The sequence below is a fragment of the Dendrobates tinctorius genome, unplaced genomic scaffold, assembly GCF_039654945.1.
Source record: "Dendrobates tinctorius isolate UK_male_01 unplaced genomic scaffold, ASM3965494v1 ptg000133l, whole genome shotgun sequence".
Taxonomy (NCBI): domain Eukaryota; kingdom Metazoa; phylum Chordata; class Amphibia; order Anura; family Dendrobatidae; genus Dendrobates; species Dendrobates tinctorius.
The window spans coordinates 48,374,237-48,398,814 of record NW_027361801.1 but is presented as its reverse complement, the minus strand read 5'-3'; positions in this window follow the sequence as shown (position 1 = coordinate 48,398,814).

The following is a 24,578-nucleotide window of genomic DNA, read 5'->3' as shown; positions in this document are numbered from 1 at the left end:
CTTTGTTTTTCCAAACTAACTAACCCCAAGTGCAATAACCTGCCTAGGTATTGCAGACCCCCAGTGCTCTAATAACCTTGGTCGCTCTTCTCTGCACCCTTTCTGTAACGATCAACATGTGACTGGACACAGCGCCTCCAGCAGGGCGAATTTATGGCACGTGACCCTGGATACACTGCCTCCAGCTAGGCGAATTTAAATAATAATGGAACGTGCAGCCGGATACACCGCCTCCAGCTGGCGAATTTAAGAAATACACGTAAAACTGGATACCCCGCCTCCAGCTGGCGAATTCAAATAATAAGGGTAAACACAGGGAACAATTACAGTGGTGGGCCCTGCACTAGGGAATGGGGACGTGGAGACCTCCTGCACTCCCCTGAGCCAGTGACCCTGCACTCGTCTACAGTCCCTATGCCGGTTCCGCACCGGGCGCCGATCGGGAACCTAGAAACCCTGACTCACCCTGCACCTAGTCCCTCACTAGGGAATTGGTCGATGTGGAAACTAATCCCACCACTGTACTATAACACACATAAGGAATGTCACAAACAGGGATAAAGAAACACTTAGCTCTCTCTGTGCTAATGCTCCAGCACACAGTCCACCACCAGAATGCAGCTCTCCTCCTGAAAGGCTGCTACCAAGCTCTGTCAGAGCTGCAAGGAAATCCCCTCTGACTACTTCCACAACAGGGCTCAGACCGTGCTGCACGGAGCTCTCTCCAGCTCCTTCCTCCACCAAGGTTGGTTGCAAATGAACAACTATCACCAACTCTGATTGCAACACCTGTGACTCTTTTATATCAGAGCCAGCAATCACACCTGCATGATAAATGTGCACTTTAACTAAAGTGTAATACCGCTAACCACCACCGGGGTAACTTAGAATGAATGACACCACGTGTAATGACCCTAATGGCCACCGGGGGCAATCAACCCACTTTGGCACCAAGCCAAAGGAAAAAAAGTTCACTATATACATTAAATCTGTCAGATCAAACTCAGATCATGACAGTACCCTCCCCTTAATGAGGGACCTCTGGACCCTCAAGACCACTCCTCATAAGGGAAACACCTTGCAGCGGGGATGCCCAGATCCAGAGTTTAACACCCCCACTACCTGAACCTCAGGTTTATGACAAACGAGTACCGTTGTGTTGTGAGCTCATTTTCGGTTTTGCCTCTGGCTTCTGGTGAGGGTTATGGAGCTGGCTGTGCTGACAGTGGAGTAGTGAGTTCTCTATCTGGACTCCCTCTGTTGGTGAAGGGAGGTAATGAAGCTGATGTAAATGGCAGAGACCGGCCACCTGAGGAAGAGGACTGCGATTGGACATCAGGAGTTTCTGATTGGATTTAAGGCAGCCGACTCCCTAGTTTCTTGCTGGTGATTTTTCCTGACTGTGGCTCCTGGTTTCCAGTTTGGTTCCTGCCTTCCTAAAGCTAAGTTTTCTCTGCTATTGTTCATAGGAGTTTTTGTCTGGTTTCCTTAGTTTTTGTGTTCAGCCAGCCCTGGCTGGGATTGGGCTGAATCCCCATTTTGTCTCTGATCAGTTTATCTCTTTTGCTCTGTCTTCAGAATATACCTGAGTGCTGATATAGTGATTTTGAAGTCTAGCGACTTAAGGGCCTTTTTCTATCAGATGTGTTGGACATTCTTTTTGACAGGGTTTTTTTGCGTGATTGCAGACAGCAGCTTTTCTTTCCTGTCCTTTCTAGTTAGCGAGGGCCCCATCGTTTGCTCAGCTTATCTTTCTACCTGTGCCTGTGTTTTCATCTTGTTTCACTGACAATACTTGTTGGGGGCTGTCTATTGCTTTGAGGTCTGCTCTGGGGCAGTTTAGATTTTCCCTTTCTTTCTTTAGGCTTATTTAGTTCTCCGGCCGTGACAAGGCGTCTAGGTCCACCGTAGACACGCTCCACGGCTACTGCTAGTTGTTGTGGATAGGATCAGGGGTCTGCAATCCGCTAGTTACCAACCTCTCCGGTTTTCTGGGCTTAGCTTGCTTTTTGTTCTTTCCTCCTCGGTGACTCATTCATAACACCGTTGGTATTGGCAATGTATGTTCTGGAGGTACCACACATCTCCAAAGCACCAACCTGGGGAACGAGTTTGGTATGTGTATGTTTGGTATGAGCTGGTAAGACTCCACAACACACTTCCACTGGATGTTTTTTGGTGGCCACCCATACATGCTCGTTCACACACAGGTCCGGACCTGAACGTTTATTGCCACTCGTTCGCTTGTCACCACTTGGAGAGCTCTTTCTGGAATTGACAACAGAGGCGTCCCCCTGTGTCACCACACTCACACCCCCGCACTTCACCATGGGGTACACCACCCTCCAACCCTTTCCACCACGAGGTCTGCGCCTCACAGGGTTGGCTAGCAGCGAGGGCTGAGACTTGCCCCTACTCTCCTGCAGCACATCTGCTGCTCTCACTGGAGAGGAAGGGGTCCATTGAAGAGAGACGGCAGAGACAGTAGTCCCTAGGCAGAAGCCCTCACACGACTGCCTCCAGCTGACTACTTCCCTCGCTCGCCAATCTATCACCGGGTTGTGTTTTTTCAGCTAAGGGAAGCCTAAAACGATAGGTACTGACATTCCCCCCAAGACGTAGCATGACAAGGACTCCTCATGATGTCCTATATGCAGATGGATGTTTTCTACGACTTGGGTAAGGCTCCCCTGGCTTAGTGGAACAGAGTTAATGGCCTGAACGCTTATAGGTTGGGCAAGCGTCCTACACTTCAGGCCATGAGTCTGGACAAAGCGAGCATCCATCAGACTGACTCCTGCTCCGCTGTCCACAAGCACTGGTACCACCTCCGGTACCCGGCCAGCCAAAACTTCTGCTGACATGATACCTTGGGAGGGAAAAATGGAGGAAATGTACACTCCCTGGTCGTCTCCCTCCAAACGACCAGGGGTATGCAGCTTCTGAGATGACACAGATAATTTGGCGTGCAATGGGCAAGCCATAAGGTCATGACCAGTCTGCCCACAGAAAAAACATGCCGACACCACTCCCTGAAACATAGGCAGGCCTGAACTCAACCCAACACCTCCTACTTGCATAGGTTCGTCCGGAGACTTGGCACGCACTGGGCAGGCTCCCATGAAATGGCACGGCTTCCCACAGGAAAAGCATATCCCCCACCATGGCGAACCGCAGGCAACCCCCTTTTTGTACCAACAACACTGGGCTGCTTGGGTTCCACCAACCGCACTGGTGGGTTCTCCCCCCTGGAGAGGACTACAGGGGGCACATTTTGCGTATGTCTTTCCCTATGGTGTCTATCCACCCGGATGGCAAGAGACATGGCGGCCTCCAGCGACCTGGGGGCGGCGTACTGCACCAGAGTTTCCTGCAACTTTGGAGACAGACCCTGCACAAATTGACTCCTAAGCGCAGGGTCATTCCACTGAGTGTCAGTGGCCCACCTCCTAAACTCTGAGCAGTACTCCTCAGCAACCCGAGCTCCCTGTTTACACCTACGGAGTCGGGATTCCACCAGAGAGACGCCATCAGGATCCCCATACACAAGCGCAAAAGCCGCAAAAAACTCGTCCACGGACTCTAAAGATAGTGAATCGTCTGGCAGGGAGAAGGCCCAGGATTGGGGATCCCCCTTCAGAAGGGACATAATGATTCCCACCTGCTGCTCTTCACTCCCTGATGAACGAGAGCACAGCCTGAAATATAATTTGCAGGCTTGCTGAAATACCAAGAATTGATCTCTCCCTCCAGAAAACCGGTCCGGGAGAGATGTCTTGGGTTCTGGCTGAGCCTGTGCCTGAATCAAACCTCCAAAGCCCACCAACAGCCGCAGTTGCAGCACCATCTCACCGCGCAGCCCCCTAATCTCTTCAGTAAAGGTCTGCAGTACCTGGGTAAAGGTTTGCATTAGGTCCTTGGCTCTGCAGAAAAAAAAGTTTTGTGGTTGGTGATAATGTAACGATCAACGTGTGACTGGACACAGCACCTCCAGCAGGGCGAATTTATGGCACACGTGACCCTGGATACACCACCTTCAGCTAGGCGAATTTAAATAATAATGGAACGTGCAGCCGGATACACCGCCTCCAGCTGGCGAATTTAAGAAGTACACGTAAAACTGGATACCTCGCCTCCAGCTGGCGAATTTAAATAATAAGGGTAAACACAGGGAAAAATTACAGTGGTGGGCCCTGCACTAGGGAATGGGGACGTGGAGACCTCCTGCACTTCCCTGAGCCAGTGACCCTGCTCTCGTCTACAGTCCCTATGCCGGTTCCGCACCGGGCGCCGATCGGGAACCTAGAAACCCCCTGACTCACCCTGCACCTAGTCCCTCACTAGGGAATTGGTCGATGTGGAAACTAATCCCACCACTGTACTAGAACACACATAAGGAAAGTCACAAACAGGGATAAAGAAACACTTAGCTCTCTCTGTGCTAATGCTCCAGCACAGAGTCCACCACCAGAATGCAGCTCTCCTCCTGAAATCCTGCTACCAAGCTCTGTCAGAGCTGCAAGGAAATCCCCTCTGACTACTTCCAAAACAGGGCTCAGACCGTGCTGCACGGAGCTCTCTCCTGCTCCTTCCTCCACCAAGGTTGGTTGCAAATGAACAACTATCACCCACACTAATTGCAACACCTGTGACTCTTTTATATCAGAGCCAGCAATCACACCTGCATGATAAATGTGCACTTTAACTAAAGTGTAATGCCACTAACCACCACCGGGGTAACATAGAATGAACGACACCACGTGTAATGACCCTAATGGCCACCGGGGGCAATCAACCCACTTTGGCACCAAGCCAAAGGAAAAAAAGTTCACTATATACATTAAATCTGTCAGATCAAACTCAGATCATGACGCTTTCTAGTTCAGCTACGTCTATCTTATACACCGGAGACCAGAACTGTACACAGTATTCTAAGTGTGGACACACTAGTGACTTGTATAGGAGTAAAATTATGTTCTCCTCACGGAAAAATATTTACAATTGAGAATCCTCAGTGGTTGATACCTTTTAATGGCTAACTGAAAAGATGGTAACAAATTGCACGCTTTCGAGACTACGCAGGTCTCTTCATCAGGCTCCACCACTGAGGACTCTCAATTCTAAATATTCTTCTATCTACTGGCTAACACGGTACAAAGATATAGTTCTCCTCACGAGCATCTATGCCTCTTTTAATGCATCCCATTATTTTATTTGCATTTGCAGCAGCTGCCTGACACTGGCCACTAAATGTGAGTTTGTCGTCCATCCATACACCCAGGTCCTTTTCAGTGACAGTTTTGAGCAGTGTTTTACAATTAAGCACATAATTATGCATCTTATTTATTCTGCCCAAGTGCATGACTTTAAATTTATCCCCATTAAAGCTCGTTTGCCATTTATCAGCCCAAGTTTCTAGTTTACATAAATTTCCCTGTAATATTAAATTGTCCTCCTCTGTATTGATTACCCTGCAGAGTTTAGTGTCATCTGCAAATATTGAAATTCTACTCTGTATGCCCCTACAAGTTCATTAATAAATATGCTAAAAAGAAGTGGGCCCAACACCAACCACTGCGGTACCCCACTGCTAACCGCGACCCAGTCCGAGTGTGTGCCATAAATAACCACCCTTTGTTTCCTATCCCTGAACCAGCTTTTAACCCACTTACACATATTTTCCCCATCCCCATTGTTCTCATTTTATGTATCAAACTATTGTGTGGCACCGTATCAAAAGCTTTTGAAAAGTCCATATACACCACGTCCGCTGCATTTCCTTGATTCAGTCCGGAACTTACCTCTTCATAGAAACTCATCAGATTAGTCTGGAAGGAACGGTCCCTCGTAAACCCAGAACTTACCTCTTCATAGAAACTCATCAGATTAGTCTGGAAGGAACGGTCCCTCGTAAACCCATGTTGATATTGGGTCATGAGGTTCTTCTTCAGATACTCCAGTATAGCATCTCTTAGAAAACCCTCCAGGATTTTTTCCACAGTAGAGGTTAAGCTTACTGGCCTATAATTTGCAAGTTCAGTTTTTGTCCTCTTTTTGAATATTGGCACCACATTTGCCATACCCCAGTCCTGTGGTACAAACCATTTAATTATTATGTAATCTTTAAAGATTAAAAATAATGGTCTATCTATGACTGTACTTAATTCCTGCAGTACTCAGAGGTGTATCCCTTCCGGGCCCAGGGTTTTGTCAACTTTATTGAATTTTAGACGCCAACGTACTTCCTGCTGGGTTAAGCAGGAGACATTTAATGGAGAATTTTTGGACCAACTCCAAGCAGCTTGATGTTCCTGTGACTACAGTTGCAAATATTAGTCAGAAATTAAAGCTCCATGGGACTGTAGCCAACCTCCTTGGACGTGACCGCAGGAGGAAAATTGATGACAAATCAAAGAGACGAATAATATGAATGGTAACAAAAGAGCCCAGAAAAACCTCTAAACAGATTAAAGGTGAACTTGAAGCTCAAGGATTAGTGTCAGATCGCACCATCTGTCGTTGTATGAGCCAAAGTGGACTTCATAGGAGACAACCAAGGAGGACACCTTTGTTGTCCTAAGTCTTATGGACAAATGAGACAAAAATGAAACTTTTTAGCAAGGTACTTCAGCTCTATGTTCACAGACAGAAAAATGAAGCATATCAAGAAAAGAACACTGTCAGTACTTTGAAACATGGAGGAGGCTCTGTTATGTTCTGGGGCTGCTTTGCTGCATCTGGAACAGGGTGTCTAGAATCTGTGCAGGGTACAATGAAATCTCAAGACTATCAAGGGATTCTAGAGAGAAATGTGCTGCCCAGTGTCAGAAAGCTTGGTCTCAGTCGCATGTCTTGTCTTGCAACAGGATAATGACCCAAAACACACAGCTAAAAACAACCAAGAATGGGTAGGAGGAAAACATTGGATTATTCTGAAGTGGCCTTCTATGAGCACTGACCTAAATCCTATTGAGCATCTTTGGAAAGAGCTGAAACATGCCGTCTGGAAAAGACAACCTTCAAATATGAGACAACTGGAGCAGTTTGCTCTTGAGGAGTGGGCCAAAATACCTGTCGAGAGGTGCAGAAGTCTCATTGACAGTTACAGGAATTGTTTGATTGCAGTGATTGCCTCAAAAGGCTGTGCAACAAAATATTGAGTTAAGGGCACCATCATTTCTGTCCAGGCCTATTTCATGAGTTTTCTTTTTTAAAACATTCTGTGGAAGCATGGTTGAAAAGCAATGTCTTACTTTAATTTGTTCATTTTCATAGATTTTTAATTTATTATTACTTTTGTAAGATTCAAGTTATTTCTGTCACCATTGTGCATTTTTCTGTCATTAAACGAGGGGTACCAACAATTTTGACCACATGTATGTATGTATGTATTTTTTATAATATACACTGTGTATGTATATATATATATATACTGTATATATATATATATATATATTTATGATCGCTATTAGGACATGTCCCATGACAGCGAAGCTGTATATATACACAATGTGACGCTAGTCACTGCTCATGGACAAGCCATGAGGCAGAAAAGTCAGACGTTCTGGGGTCAATACAGAGAGAGTACGTAGATAACCAAGTGAAAAGACAGAGACGTAAGTCAGGTAACAGTCCAGGGTCAATAACAAAAGATATCAGAGCAAAAGCCAAAGGACAAGACAAAGGGATAGTCAGAACATGGTCCAAAGGGTCAGGCAGCAGAAGATCAGAACTCCGCAACAGAATCAGGCTAACACTCACCAGAAAGCACAAACTACGCCTGGCAGGGATCAGGGGCAGACAACTCAGTTAAATAGGTATGCAATTACCAGAACGCTGAACAGCTGCAGAAAGTTCTGCACGCCTCAGTCACAGATTGGACAGCAGAGCTGTCAATCAAAGCACCAAAAGCCCAGCAAGCCCCTCTCAGTATTGGACAACCAAACTGTCAATCAAGACATAGACAGCTCAGCAAGACAGTTTCCATAGAACAGCATAGCAATCATTCACTGAGCGGAGGAGTCATGACACACAAGTTATCATTACAAGGACACATTCCTATACATTTCTACTCACCAGCTGAGCTCTCATCTAACCACAGGCTGAAGTCAAGCAGCCATAGAAGCAAGATACCAGCACAAGTGGCCACATCCCCCACCTTGTTCCCCCAGCCTCAAGCTGCTCCATACACTGCACAAAGTTCACGCCAAGTTCACGATGGAGAAGCGGGAGCTGCTCCATCCACATCACCATCCACACATTGAGCGTCCAACGCATCCAAAAGGTGATGTCAGTCATACAGCCTGAGCAGGGGTGGACACAAGCAGCAATGGGCCCCTCTGCAGGAAATAGGTCGGGGGGCCCCCTCATGCATACCTCCCAATGTGGCGCCCCTGAGGCTCAGTCGACACAGAGGTACTGCACCTTCTCCTAAGGTGTAGTGCCCCACCAACTAGGTAAGTTGGGAACTCCTTTCCATGCTCCAACACCTGCACCCCACACACAGGATAGTTCAGCACTGACCACATTGCGGCTGCATGCTTAGAGGGTAGCAGAGCACCTTTCGTGGTTCCTTTCTTCGTAACATGAGATGTGCTGGGAGGTGGGTGGAGTTGAGACATATAAAAGGTTGGGAAGGTTTAGAATTAGAGATGAGTCTGGACAGTCAGTCAGGAGAGTCTGAGGACGGGTCCGAGGAGAAGGATTGCTGCAGCTGCCTCAGTGATGGGAGCCAGCTGGCACGGGAAAGGAACAGAAGGAGAAAGACATAGAACTGCAACCTAAGCTTCTATAAGAGAGAGAGAGGGAACAGCGCGGAATGAAGGAGTAGGAGAACAGAGAGGAGTTGTGGGTTGGAAGAGGAACCCTGCCTATAGGTTCTCAGCACAAGGCCGGGGCCCGGTCCCCGAGGTTGTATGGACACTTATGGTTCTGCAACAGACACCGGTGGAGTAGTTGGCTGTAAATGCACTACTCCCATCTAAGTCTTGGGGCACAACAGCAACTGAATAGAGAGCCAAGACTCCGGAGAAGGGAGTCCCCGAGAGAGGCTACAGCTGTCTGTCATACAAGTAGAGTTGTTAGGAACATCTGACAGGAGGAACTTCAAAGTACCACGTGTTATGAATGAGTCACCGTAGGAGGCAAAAGCAGAAATACAAGCTAAGTCCAGAAAACCAGAGAAGTTGGCAACTATCAGATTGCAGACCCCTGAACCTATCAACACAACTAGCAGTAGCCGTGGGGGGTTCCTACGATGCCCTAGACCCCTCGATCACAGCCGGAGAATTAAATAGGCCTAAAGAAAGAAAGGGGAAATCTAAACTGCCCCAGAGCAGACCCCAAAGCAATAGGCAGCCCCCAACATATAATGACGGTGAAGCAAGATGAAAACACTAACACAGACAGAAAGATAGACTGAGCAAAGACGGGGCCCAAAACTACCTAGATAGGAAAGGACAGGAAGGCTGCTGTCTGCAATCTGCCAAAACCCTATCAAAGACATAAGCCAACAAGCTGATATGAAAAAGGCCCTGAAGCAGCTAGGCTTCAAAAACTAAATCAGCACTCAGGTATTTTCAGAAGACAGAGCTAAAGGAATTCAGCACACCCCAGCAGGGAATGGCAGAAATCCAGAAAAACAAAGCAAAACAAAGTCAAAGCACCAATGCAAAAGGCCGAGCAGCAAACTTAGCTTTAGAGGAGCAGGAATTCAGACTGGTCTCCAAGGATCCCACAGAGAAATCACCCGCAGGGCAGAAGGGCGTCGGCAGCCTTATATCCAGTCAGTAACTCCACTCAGCCAGTCATCATCATCAGCCTCAGGTGTCTGATAATCAGGCTCACTACCTTTCTTTACCAGAAGAGGGAGTTCCTCGGGCCTCAGTAATGAAGGGGAAAATGAACTCACAACAACCACGGTACTGGAGCTCTTCACACTAAAAGGCGAAATAGAGGAGTCGTTCAGGAAAGGTACATGTTGGCGGAGTATTGGAGAGGAGAATCCTGACTTGCCCGGGAGGTTGATTGAGTCTTTGCCCCGAAGGACACGGCACGGAGGCAGGCACCAGTGTGTACTACGAACTGTGAGTAAAGCTTTGGAACTACAAGCCCTGGTGTCTTCCATTCAATTGTGCGCCAACACCGCCAGCACCGCTACATCTGGGTACCAACATTCCTCACACCGCCTGCGCCTATTCTCATCTATTGCAACTACACTGCCCTGGGGTTACAGCTTCACCTGTGGGGAGCTACACCATCTATGCTGCAACACACCATCAGCCCCAGAGGATCTGCACGCAGCGTTGGCTTAACATCTTGCTTGCCAAACACCATAGGTGGCGTTACAAACTATCACATAAACTATATCACAAACCACTCTTGATTTGGGAGCCCAGGGCCACGGACCGGGTCACCGCCGCTGTGACACATTCCCCTGACACCGGCCCGGTACCGAGTACCCCACAGCCCTGGGACGGGGCAACCCACCAACTTTTGAAGAAGGGAAAGAGCGCCGAAGTTTGCCTTAGAAACAGAAAAAATAAATTTATTTACAAGTAATGAATTAAAGTATTAATGCAAACTTGGTAATAATTTTTCTTTTAAATTAGAATGTAAAAGATGCACAATACATAACAGATCCACTCTATTAGATAAAATATCTTTAACAATATTGTGCTTTTGATTAATGGGAGGTAGAGTAGAGCAACTTTTGTTTTTTTAGGGTCGAGTTTCGTTTCGTGAAACCCGACTTTTCCAAAAGTCGGGTCGAGCAAGATCGGCCGACTATGGGGAAAAGTCGGGGTCGTCCCGAAACACGAAACCCAATGTAAGTCAATGGGGAATAAAAGTCGGCAGTTAGAGGAGGACAGGAAACACACCTACAGTGCCCATTTGAATGCCAAAAGCATCAATTCTTCTTACTTAAGCTTGTCAATCTTAATTAACTTCATAATACAAGTTACGCACTGAAAAATGGGGGTTATTTGGCTAAAGTTGTGGGGGGGTAGGGCTGGCTCCAGGTTTTCATGTGCCCTGGGCGAAAGAGCGCCCCTTTAACACATACCACAACTCATCATGCTCCGATACGGCAGAGAAATAGCGGTATAGTACAATGAAAAATACTTCACTTTTTACATCTCATGACGAGGCCCATCTATTTCTCCATACAGAATCATTGGTCCCATATAATGTTTGAAACAGTATATGATGAGCTCCACATAATGCTACAGTATATGTTGGTCCCCATGGATGAAGCTCCACTGTCTTATGGGCCCAAATAATGCTCCAAACATAATGGGCCCCATTTCTAATGCTCTAGTGTATAATGGGCCCTGTAAATGCTGCTCCAGTGTCTGATGTCCACCTTTGGAATGTTCCAGTGTATGGTGGGCCCCATCTATCATTCTCCAGAGTATAGTGCTCCCCAAAAATTGCTGTCCCAACATTGAAAACAATCAAATAAGTCTCCTCGCTAGGGAATCCCTGTACTAGTCTGGACTCCTCGTCGATCCCATCTTCCATCTCACTGCACAGTATTTCAACCTTGCAAGTGCTGTGATCCTGAGCAAGCAGGGGGGGCCCACTCGTTAGCGACGGCACTGGCACAGGGCCCCTGAAAGTACGGTGGTGTGTCTGATGGCGGGTGGGCCGAACCTGCACTTTCATCTGCAGCTTCCTCTTTGTCACCGTGTAAGATGGAACTGTATATGGGAAGGGTAACCTTAGTTTCATCAGGGTCAGATTCAGGCTGGGTAGCGTGCGAGGGGAATGTAGTGGTCTGGGTCAATGTACCAGCAGATTCATCGAGCAGTGGCTGGGCATCAGTGCACTTGTGTCGCCCCCAGGAGTACGGTCGCCACAGTGGCATTACCTTCCTCCTAGGGAGTGTGATGTCATGCTTGGTAGCAACGAAGGATCTCTCTAGCAGGTTAGCTGATTGGGCGGCATTATTCCCACGAGTCATGACCCTCCAAACAGCGTTCATGAAGGCAAAGTGTTTGTTTTACGTGGGCAGTATGTTTGCAAAGCTGAACCTTAAAGAAATGTCCAGAAGGGCACCACCAGGAGTGGAGCCTACGGTTAAATTCGACTCCACCTGGGAAACCTCAACCATGCCAGCTACAGAAAAGATGCACACATTGCAAGCTTAATTCCGTTAACGAACGAGACTCCGTCAAGCCCCGCGGTCCGAGTCCGGCTTACTAGAGGGACACGTGAGGCTCTGGCACATGAGATTGGCCAATAACTGGTGTGTCATGCCCTTACATGTCCGTGGCTGCATGTGCGCTACACTGAAAAGGCCAGCGTTTGTCGCTTACAGGTGCAGATAACCCGCTGAACAACGTTAGTGATGGGGATCACTGATTACAATTATTACCCGCGAACAATGATTTCCCAGTAAGTGCAGGTCAACCACAGTTCCGGAATTAGGCCTAACCGTCATTCCTGAAAAAATGAAAAACTTACGTGTGCAAACCACAGGTGCTGTAGCTTGCTTAACAGCTCGCCAGCCGTTCTCACGCCCAGTATGGATTACACGTGATTGCACAAAGGTGAGAAAGGGTACCGTATCCCCGGATAACATGTATGGATAGCGTACACATTCAAAATATATGTCAATACATCAGGAGGCAGGCTCAGACGGTGTTAGGCCCAGTATGACTTGCACGTGATTGCACAAAGGTGAGAAAGGGTACCGTATCCCCAGATAACATGTATGGATAGCGTACACATTCAAAATATATGTCTATACATCAGGAGGCAGGCTCAGACGGTGTTAGGCCCAGTATGGCTTGCACGTGATTGCACAAAGGTGAGAAAGGGTACCGTATCCCCGGATAACATGTATGGATAGCGTACACATTCAAAATATATGTCTATACATCAGGAGGCAGGCTCAGACGGTGTTAGGCCCAGTATGGCTTGCACGTGATTGCACAAAGGTGAGAAAGGGTACCGTATCCCCGGATAACATGTATGGATAGCGTACACATTCAAAATATATGTCTATACATCAGGAGGCAGGCTCAGACGGTGTTAGGCCCAGTATGGCTTGCACGTGATTGCACAAAGGTGAGAAAGGGTATCGTATCTCCGGATAACATGTATGGATAGCGTATACATTCAAAATATATGTCTATACATCAGGAGGCAGGCTCAGACGGTGTTAGGCCCAGTATTTATTGCACGTGATTGCACAAAGGTGAGAAAGGGTACCGTATCCCCGGATAACATGTATGGATAGCGTACACATTCAAAATATATGTCAATACATCAGGAGGCAGGCTCAGACGGTGTTAGGCCCAGTATGACTTGCACGTGATTGCACAAAGGTGAGAAAGGGTACCGTATCCCCGGATAACATGTATGGATAGCGTACACATTCAAAATATATGTCTATACATCAGGAGGCAGGCTCAGACGGTGTTAGGCCCAGTATGGCTTGCACGTGATTGCACAAAGGTGAGAAAGGGTATCGTATCTCCGGATAACATGTATGGATAGCGTACACATTCAAAATATATGTCTATACATCAGGAGGCAGGCTCAGACGGTGTTAGGCCCAGTATATATTGCACAAAGGTGAGAAAGGGTACCGTATCCCCGGATAACATGTATGGATAGCGTACACATTCAAAATATATGTCAATACATCAGGAGGCAGGCTCAGACGGTGTTAGGCCCAGTATGACTTGCACGTGATTGCACAAAGGTGAGAAAGGGTACCGTATCCCCGGATAACATGTATGGATAGCGTAAACATTCAAAATATATGTCTATACATCAGGAGGCAGGCTCAGACGGTGTTAGGCCCAGTATGGCTTGCACGTGATTGCACAAAGGTGAGAAAGGGTACCGTATCTCCGGATAACATGTATGGATAGCGTACACATTCAAAATATATGTCTATACATCAGGAGGCAGGCTCAGATGGTGTTTGGCCCAGTATGGCTTGCACGTGATTGCACAAAGGTGAGAAAGGGTACCGTATCCCCGGATAACATGTATGGATAGCGTATACATTCAAAATATATGTCTATACATCAGGAGGCAGGCTCAGATGGTGTTAGGCCCAGTATGGCTTGTACGTGATTGCACAAAGGTGAGAAGGGGTACCGTATCCCCGGATAACATGTATGGATAGCGTACACATTCAAAATATATGTCTATACATCAGGAGGCAGGCTCAGACGGTGTTAGGCCCAGTATGGCTTGCACGTGATTGCACAAAGGTGAGAAAGGGTACCGTATCCCCGGATAACATGTATGGATAGCGTACACATTCAAAATATATGTCTATACATCAGGAGGCAGGCTCAGACGGTGTTAGGCCCAGTATGGATTGCACGTGATTGCACAAAGGTGAGAAAGGGTACCGTATCCCTGGATAACATGTATGGATAGCGTACACATTCAAAATATATGTCTATACATCAGGAGGCAGGCTCAGACGGTGTTAGGCCCAGTATGGATTGCACGTGATTGCACAAAGGTGAGAAAGGGTACCGTATCCCCGGATAACATGTATGGATAGCGTACACATTCAAAATATATGTCTATACATCAGGAGGCAGGCTCAGACGGTGTCAGGCACAGTATGGATTTGATGGCCCAGACTACACAGCGGAGGAGCAGGGAGAGGTAAAGATTGCAAATGCTGGGGCCCTTCCCAAGCAAGGGGGGCCCACTCGTGGGCGTCGGTACTGACACTGGGCCCCTCATAGTATGGAGGTGTGTCTGACGGCGGGTGTGCACCACCACCGTCAGAGACACTTGATTGCACTATGAGGGACCCTGTGCCAGTGCCCGCGCCCAAGAGTCGGCCTACCCACCTGTCCAGGGCAACGGCACTCGCACGGTGTCGTGCGCTAGGTGGTGACCCCGGCCATGGGTGTGGGAGGCAGCACAGTTAGGGAGTTTTAGAAAGTGGCATATGTTGATGTTGGACATTCAGCTGATGCAAAAGGCGAAATAGGTCAAGTCCCAGGAAGAGGTGGACCAAAGCAAGCCATTTTTCTGTCACCCTATGTGTCATCAGGGGAAGGTGGGACAAAATCCTTGGAAACCCATGCATGGTTCATTTTAATGAAGGTTAGATCATCCACATTTTGGGTTGACAGACGGGTCCTTTTTTCTGTCAGGATTGATCCAGCTGCACTGAAGACTCTTTCCGATAGCACACTTGCAGCTGGGCAAGCGAGCTCCTGTAAGGCATATTGTGCCAATTCAGGCCAGGTGTCCAGTTTAGCGGCCCAATAGTCAAAGGGGAATGACCTGTGTGGGAGAACATCAATATGGGAGGAAAAGTAGTTTGTAACCATAGTTGACAACTGCTGTCTCCTGTCACTTTCCATCGATGCAGTATTACCAGTTGTGTGAGCAGTACTTGAAAAATCAGTCCACAACATTGTCATGAAACCCCTGTCTCCAACGCCACTTCTGCTGTGTGCATCATGAACACCTCTGCCAAGCTGCCCCCCGGCCCGTACGGCTCGTGTCAGAACCATCACCGCTGCTGTGTGCTGGGAATGCCTCAAGCAACCGATTTACCAGAGTTGCTTGTTTATTAGCCAATATTAGGTCAAGGTTCTCCTGTGGCATGATGTTTTGTAATTTGCCTTTATAGCGTGTATCCAAGATGCTGGCCAACCAGTAGTCGTCATCGTTCATCATTTTGGCAATGCGGGGGTCCCTTTTTAGGATCTGCAAGGCATAATCTGACATGTGGGCCAATGTTCCCGGTGTCAGTGATACACTGCGAGTGCTGGTTGGAGGAGCACTTTCTGGCAAATCCACATCCCTCCAGTCACGCACAAACCCTGTACCAGACCTTGCCACACCAACATTTTCACTTGCCCCACGAGATGCATCCTCCTCCCCTAAGTAATCATCCCCATCATCATCCTCCTCCTCCTCTTCTTCCTCCACCTCGTCCAGGAGAGGTCCCTGAGCAGACAATGGCTGAATGTCATCAAGGATTCCCTCCTCCTCTTCCTCCTCATCAACATTGGCTGCAGACGCCTGCTCCCTAAGGTGCGTCAAAGTTTGCATGAGCAGACGCATAAGTGGGATGCTCATGCTTAGGATGGCGTCGTCTGCGCTTACCAGCCGTGTGCATTCCTCAAAACACTGAAGGACTTTACAGAGGTCTTTCAGCTTCGACCACTGCACACCTGTCAACTCCATGTCTGCTCTCAAAGTGCCTGGCCGTGTATCCTCCCACAAATGCATTATGGCCTGCCTCTGCTCGCACAGCCGCTCCACCATGTGCAGGGTGGAGTTTCACCTTGTTGCAATGTCGATAATGAGGCGGTGGTTGGGAAGGTGGAGCAATCACTGCAGCTTCTGCATACGAACGGAGTGTACAGGCGACCGGCGGATGTGCGCGCACAGTCTTCGCACCTTCTGGAGCAGGGCTGTTAACTCCGGATAATTTTTGAGGAAGCACTGCACCACCAGGTTCAAGGTGTGAGCCAAGCAAGGTATGTGGCTGAGTTTTGAAAGGGCTATGGCTGCCACAAAATTACGGCCGTCATCACTAACTACCTTGCCTGCCTCAAGATGTACACTGCCCAGCCATGACTCAGTTTGTCGCTTCAAGTACTCGGCCAGCACCTCGGCGGTGTGTCTGTCGCCCAAACACATCATCTGCAACACAGCCTGCTGACGTTTTCCACTAGCTGCTTGATAGGGGGACACCTCGTGTGCAACAGTGGCAGCTGCAGATGGAGTGCTCGTACGACTGCGCTCTGTGGACGAGCTTTCGCTTCTGGAGGAAGAGGAGGAGGAGGAGGGTCGAACGCCTACAGCCAACTGTTTCCTATACCGTGGGCTAGGCAGCACTGTCCCACCACCGCTGTCCCCTGTGGACCCTGCATCCACCACATTAACCCAGTGCGCAGTGATGGACACGTAATGGCCCTGGCCATGCCGACTGGACCATGCATCAGTTGTGAGGTGCACCTTTCCACTCACTGACTGCTTGAGTGCATGGAGAATGCGGATGGCTTTGCGAGAGAAGAAGTGGCGACTGGGTAGGTCATAGCGTGGTACTGCATAGGCCATGAGTTCGCGGAAAGCTGCGCTTTCCACCAACCGATAGGGCATCATCTCAAACGAGATTAGTTTGGCAATGTGGGCGTTCAAACCCAGTGTACGCGGATGAGAGACTGAGTACTTTCTTGACCTACTCATAGTGTCTGGGAGGGTGAGCTGGACTTGAGAGCTGCATATGGTGGAAGTAGCGGTGGACAGGGCGGACTGAGAGAGGGTTGATGATGGTGATGGAGTTGGTGTTCTTTCTGATGGCCTAGATTCAGTATTTCGTTGATATAACAGTGGGATTCCCTGACTGCTGTGGCCTTGCAACGACACCTCAACATTTGCTGCTGTGCTAACCGGTGGGCTTACAGTGGGGGAAACAATGTAGCGTTGCTGACTACCTTCTTTGTGATCAGTTGCACATGTGGCACTTGAGGTTTGGTGTTGTGTCCATGCTTGCAAGTGCATGCTGGTTAAATGTCTAAGCATGCAACTGGTATTCAAATTTTTCAGATTTTTCCCTCGGCTAAAGGTCTTTGCGCACTTCTTACAGATAACCTTGGCCTGATCATGAGGATTTTGTTCAAAAAAGTGCCACACTGCACTCTTCCTACTTTGGCAGACATTTTGCGGCCTAGCACGCTGTGATCTTTTGACCCTCTGGACAAGCTGTCCAGCAACTCTTTTGATTTTTGGAACCTGTCTTTGGAGTGCTCCGGGCCTGCCAGATAACAGCTGTTGCGATGTCGATGTCTGCTGTGGATGCTCCTCATCTGAGCTATTGGAAGCAGCACCCTCTTCCCCCAATGGATGCCAATCTGGGTCAACAACTGGGTCATCCATCACCTCCTCTTCAATGTCATGTGCACCTTCCTCTGTGTCACCGTGTATGGTGGTATAGTATGCGGGAAGGGGCACCTGAGTCTCATCAGGGTCAGAATCTGGCTCTGTACACTGCGAGGACAATGTAGTGCTCTGAGTGAATGTACCAGCAGAATCATCTATCAGCGGCTGTGCATCAGTGCACTCCATGTCAGATTCATCTTGGCCTGGGTAATTCACCATTTCACTTGATAATCCAGGCATGGTATGTGAAAACAGCTCCATGGAGTAATCAGTAGTATGGCCTGCGTCATCCTTCAATCTTGGTTGGGGTGAAGGACACAAGGAAAGGTGTGGTTCATGAACATGAGCCTCCAATGACGACTCATTGCTTTTACTTTTTACAACTTCAGAAGAGGAGGCGATAGAGCTGGAGGCTGAGTCAGCAATGTAAGACAAAACTTTTTCCTGATGCTCTGGCTTTAAAAGCGGTTTGCCAACTCCTAGAAAACTAAGCCTTCAAAGCCTTATGGAGCCAGACGATGACGCAGGCTCAACACCTCCTGCATTCGGTCCTATTTTGCTCTTGCCACTACCATCAGATCCACCACCAACACCATCATTACCAGCTGCCAACCCCCGCCCAATTCCACGGCCTCTTCCACCAGCCTTCCTCATTTTTTGTAGAAATGTAGACAAAATCCAACAAACTATATAGTAATGTAAAACAAGGTACAAGGAGTCTATAGGAGGGGAGATTTTGAATTTCTGCACACACTTGTGGACACTGGACACTTATGGATTGTGTGAGGCCCACTGAATATCACAGCACTATGTCACAGGCTCGATGGCACAGGTGTGAAAAAAGTGACTACAGGATAAGGGAGATTTTGAATTTCTGCACACACTAGTGGACACTGGACACTTTTGGATTGTGTGAGGCCCACTGAATATCAGAGCGCTATGTCACAGGCTCGATGGCACAGGTGTGAAAAAAGTGACTACAGGATCACAGAGATTTTGAATTTCTGCACACACTTGTGGACACTGGACACTTATGGATTGTGTGAGGCCCACTGAATATCAGAGCGCTATGTCACAGGCTTGATGGCACAGGTGTGAAAAAAGTGACTACAGGATAAGGGAGATTTTGAATTTCTGCACACACTAGTGGACACTGGACACTTTTGGATTGTGTGAGGCCCACTGAATATCAGAGCGCTATGTCACAGGCTCGATGGCACAGGTGTGAAAAAAGTGACTACAGGATCACAGAGATTTTGAATTTCTGCACACACTTGTGGACACTGGACACTTTTGGATTGTGTGAGGCCCACTGAATATCAGAGCGCTATGTCACAGGCTCGATGGCACAGGTGTGAAAAAAGTGACTACAGGATAAGGGAGATTTTGAATTTCTGCACACACTAGTGGACACTGGACACTTTTGGATTGTGTGAGGCCCACTGAATATCAGAGCGCTATGTCACAGGCTCGATGGCACAGGTGTGAAAAAAGTGACTACAGGATAAGGGAGATTTTGAATTTCTGCACACACTAGTGGACACTGGACACTTTTGGATTGTGTGAGGCCCACTGAATATCAGAGTGCTATGTCACAGGCTCGATGGCACAGGTGTGAAAAAAGTGACTACAGGATCACAGATATTTTGAATTTCTGCACACACTTGTGGACACTCGACACTTATGGATTGTGTGAGGCCCACTGAATATCAGAGCGCTATGTCACAGGCTCGATGGCACAGGTGTGAAAAAAGTGACTACAGGATCACAGAGATTTTGAATTTCTGCACACACTAGTGGACACTGGACACTTTTGGATTGTGTGAGGCCCACTGAATATCAGAGCATATGTCACAGGCAGAAATTGGCTAGTGTATCACAAACTACAAGGTGTATGTAGAATTGGGCAGAATAGGAATCTCCCTAGAGTGTAGGTCTGTAAGAACGGAACAAGTCCTCCACTTATCCTTCCACAGTGACACACAGATAGCTTCACTGTGGCCGTGATAACAGCCGTTACACGGTACTGAGAGGAGCGTGCACGGCTGTCCGGTGTACGTAAAATTGTCAAGCTCCGTGTTTTTTAAGTATACGGACTGACACACGCTGTCTCTCTATAGTTTTGAATGTGATCAAACAGCAAATATATTTAACTGTTTGAAAGCTAGACAAAACTAGTAGGTGCAGGTCTGTAAGAACGGAACATGTCCTCGACTTATTCTCACAGAGTGACACACAGCTTCACTGTGGCTGTGATAACAGCCGTTACACGGTACTGTGTGAGGAGCGTACACCGCTGTATGGTGTGAAAAAATGCACGCTCAGTACCTCAGCAGGACAAAAAAAAATTGGGATTGCTTTTAAAAAAGCAGTTTGCAGAGCTGTGGGTAAACAGCAATGCAGCTGTCAGGAAGCCTTAGAAGGCAGCCTAACAACTAACACCGCTGATCCACCACAATATAGCCTCCCCTTGCACTGCACACACAGTGACTGGTGTGTTGTACAGGCAAAATCGCTAGCAGCAGAAGCAGTTTTTTTTTCTTCTTCCCTGCCTAACGCTCTCCCTACAGAATCAGCAGCAGCAACCTCTCCCTATGCTAAGATCGGCAGTAGTAAGATGGCGGTCGGCGTGCACGCCCTTTTATAACCCCTGTGACGCCCACCAAAGCAAGCCAATCACTTGCATGCCCTTCTGAAAGATGGTGGTGACCCCTGCCTATGTCATCACGTTGCCCACAGTGTCCGTGGATCCTGATTGGCTGAAAAAGAGCGCAAAACAAACTTTTGAAACGCGACTTTGGCGCGTAAGTCGCCGACCTCGTGGCCGACCTCATCCTAGGGTCGGGTTTCGTTTCATGAAACCCGACTTTGCCAAAAGTCGGCGACTTTTGAAATTTTTCGACCCGTTTCGCTCAACTCTAATGGGAGGAATTAGAGAATAGTTGACTTATTGTTCTGCATATCTGCTGAAATCATGAGAAACATTACCATGACCTCACTCAACAGTGTGGTCAAATAAAGCAGAATGACCGGCAGGAATGTCTGTGACCACAAATCGGCACCGGGCATAACAGGCAGGTAGTTAACTACTTGCCTGTGAATTCTTAGCCCCTTAAGGCAAAAAAAAACAAAGATCCTGGATGGATAACCACAATTAACCAAGATCACATTATTATTTGTGCTATTTTTGTCCTTAAAGGACATAATAATACCTGTCACTTTAAGGGTAGGTTCACATTGCGTTTTTGCTGTCCGTTTAATGCATCCATTAGACAGCAGCAAAAACGCAATGTAACAGAGATGTTAACACCTCCATAGGCTTGCATTCAACAAACGCATGCCAAAATAGGCATGAGTTTGCAAGTATGCATTTGTTGAAATGCACAGGCAAACGCTGACTGCAATGTTTTTATGTCCATTTAGCAAAGAAACGCAAATATAATGTCATGCTACAGATTTGTACAAATCTGCAGCATTGCGATATATTGCGTTTGTGATAGATGATAGGATAGATAGATAGATAGATAGATAGAAGCGAGAATAGCATTATCAGTGTCCCAGCTCTCTCCTGCTTCTACTGCCGCTCATTAAGCTCATGAATATTCTCCTAACAACCATGAAGCAGCAGAGTGAGAGTGGGGACACTGGTAAGATCGGTGCAGCTATTCTATCTATCCTCTGTCTAACTCAATGTAGAGCATACGTTTTTGAGCTAACAAAAATGTATGCGCTCAAAAAGGGCTTAAAATGCCACTTTTGCTGTCAGTTACAATGAAAACCGTTAATGTTTCCATTGTAACGGTCAGCAACAACATGGTGTGAACCTACCCTTAGGCTCTATTCACATTGTGTTTTCGGCAAGCGTCAGTTGCTCCATCAGGACCTTCTGTCTGAAGCCCTAAAAAATAGGATTTTATCACAACCTGCGAAGGGGCTTATTAAGGGTGGTTTCACATTAGCGCTTTTTAAGCGCACGCACGGCCGGGGGTAGCTCCGCCCCTGAGCCGGCTCTCTGCCCGGCGTGCCCGCCCCTTGCTTGTAGCGCTGCCTCCTAGCGCACAGCGGCGCCTGCGATCGGCGCACCCTATCTTTAGCATAGGGTGCGCAGATCGTGCGCAGGCCGTGCGCTAGTTGCGCTTTGACCTGCGCTGTGCACTTTTCACGGTGCGCCGTGCGCGCCAAAATCAAACTTTTCGGATTTTGGCGCGCACGGCGCACCGTCAAAAGTGTGCAGCGCAGGTCAAAGCGCAACTAGCGCACGGCCTGCGCACGATCTGCGCACCCTATGCTAAAGATAGGGTGCGCCGATCGCAGGCGCCGCTGTGCGCTAGGAGGCGGCGCTACAAGCAAGGGGCGGGCACGCCGGGCAGAGAGCCGGCTCGGGGGCGGAGCTACCCCCGGCCGTGCGTGCGCTTAAAAAGCGCTAATGTGAAACCACCCTAAGGCAGACAGAGTCACTTTGTGCTTTGTCTGACCTCATTTTTACCAGTGTCCATCTTTCTGAGGCATGCACAAAAGCATGGTTGACTGTACTTTTGCGCCCACCTCAGAAATGTCAATATTGCCAAATGAGAGGTCAGGCAGAGCACAAAGTGACTGTCTGCCTCATTAAAGGCAATGGCCCTAAAACCTTTTTTCAGGACTTCATACAGAAGTGACATGTGGCAAAAATGAAATAAGATCATAGCATTATACAGATTCTTTTTGGCTATAAATACAAGAACTGAAATAAATAGCTGCAAATTTTAAACAGGTACCTCACATTTATAATGTGCAAATTATGAATAAGATTAAACTGTGCAAAACACAAGTTTTCTAAACCAAGATAGCCATATCATCATCAGCAGCAGCAACCTGTGCACTACTAGGCACAGATGTTAGTTTTTAGTCACAGAAGCTTTTTGTCCCTTCTGTGGTATTGTTGTGCACTTTTTCTCTGCTGCTGCAGTACTCTTACTTGACATGGTAGCAAAAACTTCAAACAGTGATGCTTGCTTCTTGGAAAATTTAGTGTCTTCAATTTGTTGTCTACTGGGAGCTTCCCTTCAGGCACAGATTCGGTAACACTGTGGCTGAAAATAAAGAGGAAAGTATTTGTGAAACGACTAGTTTCACAAAGTACTATTACTTGCACATATAATATAGGCAAGTCCTGGACCAACCATGAAGTTATGGGCCAGAGCCAGCACATTCCTATAATAGACTCACATAAGCAACCTCCTTAATATGTTCATGTGAGAATAGTCTAAAAGTGTAACAAAAAGATCACAAGCCCATTGCAAAATCTGCAATTTATATTACTGGTGACCTGTTTATATGGCAAAGAAGACTTAAAGCCCCTTCAGGCACTTGGGACAAGAAAATAACTGATTCTACACTGCTTCCAATGTTATTGCTGCTTTAAACCATAGTTACACTTATACTTCATCATGATACACACAGCATATGGCTAGAAGTGTCTTCTCAGTCGATCAATGGCTACAACAGTGAACTGACTTTGCAAGTGACTAGATAACAGGATTTTTCAAGTAATTTTCTGTGTGTAAGCATGAAAGGCAATGTAGAGACCAAAAGAGGCTTCTCAAAAATTAGGACCCCTTAAAAAAAGAATGATCCTGAATAGCTAAAACAAAAAAAAACTGCATGCACAAATCCAGTGTTACAAATTTTAACACAATATGTAGTAAAATGCTTTTTGAATACTACACTAGGATGTGCCCATCATCAAATGATTTGTTGGGATCTGACTGCTAGAGCTTGTACTCACATGGTGAATTAGCAGGACACAGTAGGGTTTACCATTGCATGTTGATTGTTCAAAGCAGATAAACCTGTTATGGCCACAATCAGGGCTGTGGAGTCGGAGTTGTGGTAAGTGTTCATTTTGGTAACGTCAGAGTTGGTTTAAAATGGACCAAATCCGACTCCTAAAATATATAATAAATTGGGTACAGTAGTTCAATGCAGTATGTGCTGATTTTTTTTCTCATAAGATTTTGGGAATGTTATAAAATGTCTAATAAATATCTGTTTTATTCCTGATCAAATAATCTAGGCTTTTAGTTGAGATTAATCAAAAGTGAAACTGTAGGCCCCTTAAAAAATTGTGAGGAAAGAATGGTTGTAGATGAGGAAAAAGCTAATATATTAAACACCTTCTTCTCCACGGTATTCACGATGGAAAATAAAATGCTAGGTTAAATGCCAAGAGACAAAGGAAACCCTATATTAAGGGTCACCAATCTAACCCAAGAAGAGGTGCGAAACTGGCTAAATTAGATTAAAATAGATAAATCTCCGTGTCCAGATGGCATACACCCATGAGTACTAAGAGAACTAAGTAATGTAATAGATAAGCCATTACTTCTTATATTTAGTGACTCTATAGTGATGGGGTCTGCTCCACAGGACTGGTGCATAGCAAATGTGGTACTAATATTCAAAAAGGGCTCTAAAAGTGAACCAGGAAATTATAGGCCAATAAGTCTAACCTCTATTGTGGGTAAAATATTTGAAGGGTTTCTGAGGGATGTTATTCTGGATTATCTCAATAAGAATAACTGTTTAACGCCATATCAGCATGGGTTTATGAGGAATCACTTCTGCCAAACCAATCTAATCAGCTTTTATGAAGAAGTAAGCTATAGAATGGACCAAGGTGAGTCATTGGACGTGGTATATCTTGATTT